We start from the raw sequence: 9,768 nt of genomic DNA, 5'->3' as shown, positions 1-9,768 counted from the left end.
CTAGGACTCTCATCACACATCTTTGCCACCTTCTGCTCTTCTTTTGTTTCATGTTTTTAAAAAATACTTATTTATTATTATGCATACAGTGCTGAAGAGGGCATCAGATCACATTATAAATGGTTGTGAGCCACCATGTGGTTGCTGGGAATTGGACTCAGGACCTCTGGAAGAGCAATCAATGCTCTTAACTGCTGAGCCATCTCTCCAGCCCCTGTTTTATGTTTTTGTGTTGTTGTTGTTTTGAAGCAGGATCTCTCTTTGTGGCTATCCTGGAACTCAAGATAGATCAAGCTAGTCTCAAATTCACAAGAACTTCCCCCCTACCCTCACCCCCCGCTGGGATAAAGGGCATGTGCCACCATGCCCAGCTCCTCTGCTTTTCTTAAGTTTTCATATGTTTAGTGCTAAACCGTTCTTTAAGAATGAGGGCTATATCTAAAAGAAAGAAAAAAGGGGGGGGGGGGAAGCCCTTGAAACTAGCCAATTATTTGATAGGGGTTAATTTCTTCAAATTTGTTGCAATATCTTATACTCAAAAAGTCTTAACACTGATTGAAATAAAATCAGAGAAAGACAGTATGTCATTATTAGTTTTTACTTCTCTTAAACACTGTAGTGATATGAAACTCAACTAGCCAGATACTTAGTTCAGAACTTTTAATTTTTAAATTAAATTGATCTTTTTGATACTATGTTCCAATCCAGGGCGTCAGCCATGTATACTAGGCAAATGCCGTGCTTCTGAGCTTCATTCTCCGCCTTCTTCACATTTCAATGGGCACATAATTATTATGCACACTTATGATGTGCTGTGCTGTTTGCCTGTGCACTGATCAGCCAGGACAAATAGCTCTTTCATGTTGGGACTCTCCAGCATCTTTATTCCTGTTCCTCTTTCCTAGTAGGCAGCTCAATGGTGGGAGCAGAGATGTTACTAAGAAACCGGCTGGCAAAACTTGGCGAAAATTTTGAGCAAGATGAAGCCCAGAGAAATGTCTCTGACGCACAGAGAAATGGTAAGGGTTAAGTTTCCGAGGTAAATGAATGAGCTAGAAAGGAAGTTCACTGTTCTAAGGGCAGGCTTGTAATTGTTTATTGCAAATTCATATTGGTGAATGAGTTCATATAAGTTAATTTAGTGATGGGCTGGGGACATGGTTCAGTGGTTAGCGTTTGTTCTTGGTAAGGACCCAAGTTTGAATCCCAGCACCCATATGATGTTTAACTGTGTCTAACTCCAGTTCCAGGGAATCTGCTGCCCTCATCTGGTCTCTGAGAGCACTGTGTGCCATGGCACACAGGCATACATGCAGACAAAACTTCTGTACACGTAAAAGTAAACAAATTCACTCAATCAGCCTAGTCTCCCAGTAATTATTGAAATGTCCTGGTGGATCCTTGGCTACAGAAGTGGTAAATGGATGTGTGTTTGCATTTATGGAGCTTCAAGTTCCATCAGTGGCAGAGCCCTCAAAGTCATGCTGAGGAGGGGGGTGTAATTCACCGATCGCCTGGCTTTGTTCCCCAGCATAGCCAAACCAACCAGCCATACATACAAACAACAACAAAAAACCCGTAATTGAATTACTATAAATAAGTATACTCTAATAAAGTCACTAATCTTATAATAGATATAATGAGCGAAGCTGAGTAGGGAGCAGGGTGTGGACTGATGCAGTCTTAGCAGCAAGGGAGAAACTGGGGCATCTGTTATTTGCTTCATGCATGAAGAGTATGACGTAGCGCTCGCCGAGGCTGAGGACAGCAGGCTTGGAGCTCCAACCCTCTTGATGCCGTCTACTGCATCAGGAGACTTATCTTCTGCAATGACGTTTGTATCGTTTTGCTTTCAGTGGGGGTTGGGAACTCGAGACCTGTTTGGTTAACAAATAGGGAAGGACTTTTAGAGGCAGGTTGCCTTTGGCATCCTCAGACTTCCTGTCATGAAGAGGCTCTGTTGAACTATGCCTACTTAAAGCAGCAGCAGCCAGGGTGCAGCAGGGCTGTGAGTGAGGCTGTCTGTCGAAAGTTGGCATAACGAGGCTTATCGACAGACTCCTAACTCCGTGGGACATGCTGCGTGGGGTGGGTCGGGCTCTAACGTGATATAAAGTGACATTTATGCAAAGGCGGATGAGCCAGCATCGGAAAGAAGCATTTCCTTTCCTCCATTATACACGGGTCTTGGTGATAGTCTGGGTTGTCTCATTTGCCTAGATTTTCACGAATTAGTTTTTCTTTTCTTTCTTTCTTTCTTTCTTTCTTTCTTTCTTTCTTTCTTTCTTTCTTTCTTTTTCTAAGGTTGGTACATCTTAGAGACTGGAGAACTATTACTGAAATCTGCTGTCACACACTGTTGTTCTCTTTATATTTTACCTTTTAAAAAGCTGTTTTGTTTTGTCAGGAGGATTGTTCTGTGTAGTCTTGCTTCAGTCTCCCAAGTGTGGGGCTCAGAGGCCTTCGGCACCACGCCCAGTATTCGTGCAGGGCTTCCTGCTTGCTAGGCAAACATTCTGTTGAGTGAGATCTCCAGCCGCGGGTTGTAATCATTCTAGGTTTTAGTGCAGCTGTTAAAAAAGTAATGTTGTTTAGCTTAAATTCAGAAGTGTGACGCCCTCCTTGTCTTAATACAGGTAATGCTGATTGGAAAATAAAGTTGGCACTTACTGTATTTTAAACCACTTTAGTGCTTGTGGAATCCGGATGAGTGACATGTGACCTTTGAGCGGCAAGGGCTTGAAGGCCCTTCAGTATGACTGAGCAAGCAGGCCAGCCTTGGAGCTTGTTGCATCACCTCACATGTGTTGAATAAAAATTTTATTTCAATAGGGTTCTTGGTGGCTCATTTACAGGTTAAAATTTGAGATACAGCTTTTATTTGTTTAGTTGTCTGTCTTCCTACCCCCCTTCCTATCCCCCCCCCCGCAGGGTCTCATGTAGCCCAGGCTGGAACTTGTTATATAGTTGAAATTGGCCTTCATCCTCCTGCCTCTCCCTCCCTGATTCTGGGACCGTGGGTGTGTGCCACCATGTCCAGCTTGAGGCACAGCTTTTAGTATGTAGAAATTATCCAATACAGCATCGTGAGATTGGAGTCAGAGACCCCGGGTGTGAAGTGTGCAAGACCCTGCTGGTGGTGCTCGTTGCTGTCTGTGCCCTGATGCCACCGCTGTGAAGAGCCTTGACACTCAGCTTCATTATGCTTCAGCGATCCAATTTCACAGGCGTGGTGGCACATGAAGCAAAGAGGTCTCTGTGAATCCAAAGTGAGCTCAGATCTCCAAAAAACAAAAATGGTGGTAATTTTTGGTGCGGGGGGGGGGGGGTGTTGGAGGGTGTGGCTGTAGAGATGGCTTTAGTGCTGAGGAATGCTCACCATCTCACCATTCTTCCCCCGCTCCCACCCCCCCCCCGACTCACCACTCTTGCACAGAGTTCAGTTGCCAACACCTAGGTGATGGCCTGCAACCATCCCAACTCCAGTTCTAGAGTATCTGACTCCTCTGACTTCCTCAGCCAACAAGCAGAGACACACATGCAGGCCAAGCATTCAGACACATAAAATAAATAAATCTTAAAACACACACACACACACACACACAAAACCAAAAAACTTGTGTGTGTTTGAGGCAGAAGCAGAAAGGCAAGGCCGGCGGTGCTGCGCAGAGGCCGGCGGTACATGGCCAGTGGGGCGTGGACTCCCGAGCGTCTTACCCTGATGTGTGATCTCAGTGGCTGACATCCTTCTGGCTTTGAGGCACTTTCTCCCTCCTCTTTTCCAGGAAATGAGATCATGGTGTTTCCATAGGTGCCTTGGGTCTGATTACAGTCTGATAGGTAAAACCAGGGGTCATAAAGGTTGCTTAGGGAGCTATGACCAGTTTTTACTGTGAATAAATTTCACATAAATTTTGAGATTGCAAGAACATTTTAATTTACATCAAAGAAAGGAGCTTATGTTCTTAGGCATGATCCAGAGCTGTCTAGACAGCCTTTCTTGTTTTTTGTTGGTTTGCTTTTTTTTTTTTTTTAGACAAGGTTTCTCTGTTTAGCCTTGGCTGACCTGGAACTCGTCCTGTAGACCAGGCTGGCCTCAAACTCAGAGATCTGCCTGCCTCTTCCTCCCAAGTGCTGGCTGTCCTGGAATTCTGTGTGGAGCTGTGTAGATCCACCTGCCTCTGCCTCCCTAGTACTGAGACTAAAGTCTGTGAAATCATGCCCGCCGTTTGAGCATTCTTTGTTGTTTGTTTTTGTTTTTTTGTTTTTTGAGACAGGGTTTCTCTGTGTAGCCTTGGCTGTCCTGGACTTGCTTTATAGACCAGGCTGGCCTCGAACTCACAGAGATCCACCTGCCTCTGCCTGCCGAGTGCTGGGATTATAGGAGTGGGCCACCACACCCAGTTTATTTGAACATTCTTATTGGAAATGTCTTTTCAAGAGCTATATTCTTTGTCAGCAGCCTTTACTGACCATTTTAATTTTGTTGGGAGCATTTCTTTAAGATGTATTTTTATTTATTTGTTTTTGTGTATAGGGCTATTTGCACATGTGAGTGCAATTGCCAATGGAGACAGAGGCAGGAGAATCAAAGAGTTCTAGGCTAGTTTTATGCACATAGCAAGTTTAATAAGGCTAGCTTCTGATAACTAAGACCTTGTCTACAAAACAAAACAAAAAGACAACCTCTTACTCTCTGAAAATTCCTAAGCTTAGCTGTTCTGTGGATGCAGACATGGGTTTCTTTTGGTCATTTTTATTTTATGTGCATAGATGTGTTGCCTGTTTGTGTGTGTGTCAGGGTGCCACAACCCCTGGAACTAGAGTTACAGACAGTGGTGAACTCTGTGTGGGTCCTGGGAATTGAACCTCTGGAAGAACGGCCAGTGCTCTAACCCCTGAGCCCTCTCTTCAGTCCCCACCCCCGCAGATAGCTTTCAAATGACTTATTTTTATCTCTTCATGGTGAGCATGGTAAAGCTAGGATGAAAGTAGTCTAAGAAAATCGTCAGTGAGGGGTTTATGTATTTGAGTATTTTGCCTACAAATGTATGTGTGTACTGCATGTGTGTCCAGTCCGTATAGAGGTCAGAAGAGGTGTTGGATCTATAGATGGTTATGAGTCACCTAGCATGTAGATGTTAGGATGGAGCCTGGATCCTTCTCTCAAGCAATAATCAGAATTTTCAAATCAATCTGACATTTAGTAAGCAACAAAAACTCGCTGGTTAATGTCTATGAATTAGCTAATTCTGTACTTGCTGCAAACAGACAAATATGCTTTTTATTTTTGTTGTTGTTGTTGTTGTTTTGAGACAGGGTTTCTCTGTATAGCCTTGGTTGTCCTGGACTCAATTTGTAAACCAGACTGGCCTTGAACCTGTAAAATGACTTGTCAGCATGTAGCACTCCGTGGTCACCAGGAGGAACACACTTGCTCTGAGCTTAAGTTTCTGTGTGTTCTAATGCTGGCTGACTGGGACCTCAGAAGGCTCAGTTATTCACTGGCCACGTGACAGTGAGCAAGACGTCCATTTCTTTGAATCAGCTTATTCATTTTGAAAATAAAAATGGTACAAGCTCCTGCTTTTCTCACTGGGTTTTAAAGCTTAAATTACTGATGTTTGATACAGTCTTTATAGTTATCAGTGGAGTAATTGGTTGTGTATGGAGCAGATCTTGACAGTGTTTGCACTGATTAGGTCAGGGTAGTTGGCTTATCTGTCACCTCATGATTCTGCCTTACATATCGTCCAAGTTCCAAGGTAAAGACTTAGCAGTCCAGAGGCCACAGTGGCGCCACAGGCAGGGAGGGGTAGTGAGAAAGTAAAGGCAAACCATCTTTGCTAGGCCCGGGCGTGCTATATAAAGAGGAAAAATGTCCACGATGCTTGGGTCATAAGGATTAAATGGATCGTTGGAAAGAGCTGCTGTTTATTTCTAAGGTATTGTATCTCAAAGTCAGGATTTTATTTTTGTAATATGCTAGTATATCCAAACCAAATATACTGTCTTATGACTTCCATTTTTAATTTTTTTTTTTAAATTTAAATTTGAGTTTACACACGAAGAAATGGGCTTCATTTGCCTTTTGTTGTATGTTTCCTAATTATTGATTTTGTGTATGTGTGTATGATGTACATGTGTGAGTGTGTGTGTGAGTGTGTGGCACCTGTGCCAGGGCGTATGTGGAAGTCAGAGGGCAGCTTTGCGAGTTGGGGCTCTCCTTTCACTCCGGGTTCCAAGTACCAAATACAGGTGGTTGAGCTATCTCACAGCAGCTGTTGCTTTGAGACAGCATCTTACTCTGTAGCCCAGGTTAGCCTTGAACATGAGATGACCTTCCTTCATGCTCTCCACCCCCACCCATCACAGTGCTGTGGTGTGGCTTCAGAAGACAACTTCCGGGAGTTGGTGCTCTCACTCCTCCTGCCGTGGGAAATCAAAGTCAGGGCGGCAGCCCTAGCTGCAAGCACCCTCCCCAGCTGAGCCATTGCTGCCCACAGCTCAGCTTTTTTGTTTTGTTTTGTTTGCTTTTTGCTTTGTTTTTATTTTTCAAGACAGGGTTTCTCTATGAAGACTTGGCTGGCTGGCCTGGACTTGTAGCCCAGGCTGGCCTCGAACTCACAGAGATCTGCCTGCCTCTGCCTCCTGAGTTCTGGGATGAAAGGTGTGTAGCACCATGCTTGGCCTGCTCAGTTGGTTGTTTTGTGTGTGTGTGTGGTTGGTTTTTGTTTTTGTTTTTGTTTTGTTTTGTTTTGTTTTTTTGGGTTCTGTTCTTTTTGAGACAGTGTCTCTCTGTGTAGCCCTGGAACTCACTCTGTAGACCAGGCTAGCCTTGAACTCAGAGATTTGCCTATCTCTGCCTCCTGACTTCTGGAATTAAAGGGGTACACCGCTTCTGAGGCCTCCCAGCTCAGTTTTAACAATAGGTTTCCTCTTAAGATGGCACCTGCCCCAGCTCTCCGAGCTTGGAGTTGCACTTGTCAGCTGCCACCTGTCCTGCAGAGAAGTCAGTTTCTAAGCCAGACCAGACAGTTTGAGGCTGGTGAAAGCTGGCCCTGCCTGTGGAGAGGCTGCTGGTTTCTTCTCACGAGGCTTCCTGGTTTACCTTCTGTGAGGTAGGTGCAGCAAACCAGGAACCACACATCCTGTCCCTCTGCGTTTGCCAGCTGACTACCATACCTGAAGCATTTCTGAAACCTTCCTTTCTCAAATAGAGTCTTTTTTTTTTTTTAAGCTGGAGTTACAGACAGTTGTGAGCTGCCACGTGGGTGCTGGGAATTGAACCCAGGCCCTCTGGAAGAACAGCCAGTGTTCTTAACCTCTGAGCCATCTCTCCAGCCTCAAGTCTTTTTCCTTATATGGACACTTTTCATACGTAGAGGCAGATTCCATGGGCCAACTTACTTAGAAGTCTTATTTTGTAACTTTAAAAAAGCCTATTAAAGCCAGGTGTGGTGGCGCCCTTAATCTCAGCAACACTTGGGAGTCAGAGGCAGGCGAATCTTCCAGGTGAGTTCCAGGACAGCCTGGTCTACAAAGTAAGTCCAGGACAGCCAGGGCTACACAGAGAAACCTTGTTTCAAAACAAACAAACAAACAAACAAAAAAGCCATATTAAACAGGGTGTTGTTGTTACCATCTGTAATCCTAGAATTTGTGAGCTATAGGCAAGCAGATCAAGAGTTCAAGGCCAGACTGGGCTATGTTAGATATTGTTTGAAAACAAAACAAAGCTTTACTTAGCTGGACACTATGACATGTTGGTAATCCAGACTGAGGCAGGAGGATTACTGTGAGTTTAAGGCCAACCTGGGCTATATAGTTAGTGAGTACCACCTTGGAAAACACTGATTTACTATGCAACTGGTAACCTAGGAAATAGGTATATATCTGCCTTTTGGCAAAAAGCATATTAAATACAATATTGTAAAGTAATGTGTGAGCTTGACATTTGACCCAGTTAAAGTCCCAGGACTCTTAACAAGTCTTTGTGCTGTTTTCTTTTTTTCTGGAAAAATCATTTTGGCATATGCTTACCATCAATTTTCTTGTCATTTGAGACTATGTATACACGTATATATATGCATAATATATACATATAATAAAATATGCAAAGTATATACACATAATATATATTTTTATATAATTTATTTTCTTTTATTTGCATTGCTAGGGGTCTAACTCAGCCTTAGCTCAAGCATTCTACCACTGAACTATACTCTCAGCTCCTTAGCTCAGATATTGACTGTCACCGTTTCTTACACGGACACACACACACACACACACCTACACACACCTGTGTTCCCATAGGCCTTCTGAGAATTATAATCATCTGTTTGTGTACCTGTCCTCAGAGTCCAAAGGCAGAGTTTTGTGTATACAAAGTGGGTTTGTAATTGAATAAACAGATGTCACCTGTGGTTGTCATCTGAGCTCTGACATAGTAATAGAAGTCCAGGATTGTTATAGGGAATAGGGCTGGTAAAAACCAGCAAAGAAAGAAAGCCCGTAAATTATTTCTCTCTGTCTGTTTTCTCCTCCTCCTCCTTCTTCTTCTTCTTTTCTCTCTCTCTCTCTCTCTCTCTCTGTGTGTGTGCGTGTGCGTGTGTGCGTGTGTGTGTGTGTGTGTGTGTGTGTGTGTGTGTGTGTGTGTGTGTACAACTTTCAGTAATCTGCTCTTTCCTTCTAGCACGTGGATCCTGGGACTGGACTTTGGTCCTCCGGCTTGCTGGCAGGCAGGCGCCTTTACCTGCTGAGGTGTCTTACTGACCAAAAGAATTTTCACTAGATAGGTGCATCAACCAACTGAGCACAGCCTAGGAATACTCTTCAGATGTGTCTGCTAAAGTCGTGGGTTTATCAGTATTAGCTAACTTCGTCCTAATCATCTTCTCTTTTCCTCCTCTTTCTTCTTCCTTGTCTTCTTCCTCTTCCTTTTTCTTTTTTTGAGACAGTCTCTCTGAATTCATGACTGCCCTGGTGCTCACACATTTAATCCCAGCACTCAGGAGGCAAAGGCAGGCAGGCAGAGTTTGAGATCAGCTTGGTCTACATAGCATATTCCAGGCTAGTCAGGGATATACAGTGAGACCCTGCTTAAATAAATAGATTATTTATATGGCAATGCTAATGTCTTTAGTTTTTCTAACCTGAGTCCTTCCACTTTGCCCCTGGTCTGTAAGCAGGAGGAGTTTCTCCATTGTTCTTAGAACTCTTATTTGTTAGAACTGTTGGAGGCCTTGGCTCCTTCTGGGACCTTCCTGGAGGAACTGTACTTATCTGTCAACAGTCTGGGAACACAGCTTGAGTTTCCTTTTAAACAAACACACTCTGAGGTTTTTGAGATAGCAAAAGTTAAGGTTGCAAAATCCACTGAAGTGTTGCAAGATTTGGGGTGGGGGGAGGGACAAGGACAGGGACTGTCCCATCTTGCAGGAGAGACAGGCACATTTCCTTTCGGTTCCCTTCTGTTTCTGTCCAGGACACCGAGGACACAGCCATATAGGTCCTTAGCTGTAAGGAGGTATTCTGTTAGTTAGACTTCCTATTCTGAAGTGCAAACAGGCTCTAGAGTTCTGCAGTCTATAAAGAACCCTGTGCTTTGGGTCCTGTTCCATGAGAGGACCGCATACTGTGTGGCAGCTGGTGAGCAAAAGCTGTAGCATTGGCCAGCATCCGGGTGCTTGTCACAAGCCCCCTAAGGTTCTAGCTCCATTTCCCTTTCGCTCTGTGCATTTGGACCAGCTTTTCAATTAATTATGT

The sequence above is a fragment of the Acomys russatus genome, chromosome 6 (assembly GCF_903995435.1).
Source record: "Acomys russatus chromosome 6, mAcoRus1.1, whole genome shotgun sequence".
Classification (NCBI taxonomy): Eukaryota; Metazoa; Chordata; class Mammalia; order Rodentia; family Muridae; genus Acomys; species Acomys russatus.
This window is presented reverse-complemented; position numbering follows the sequence as displayed.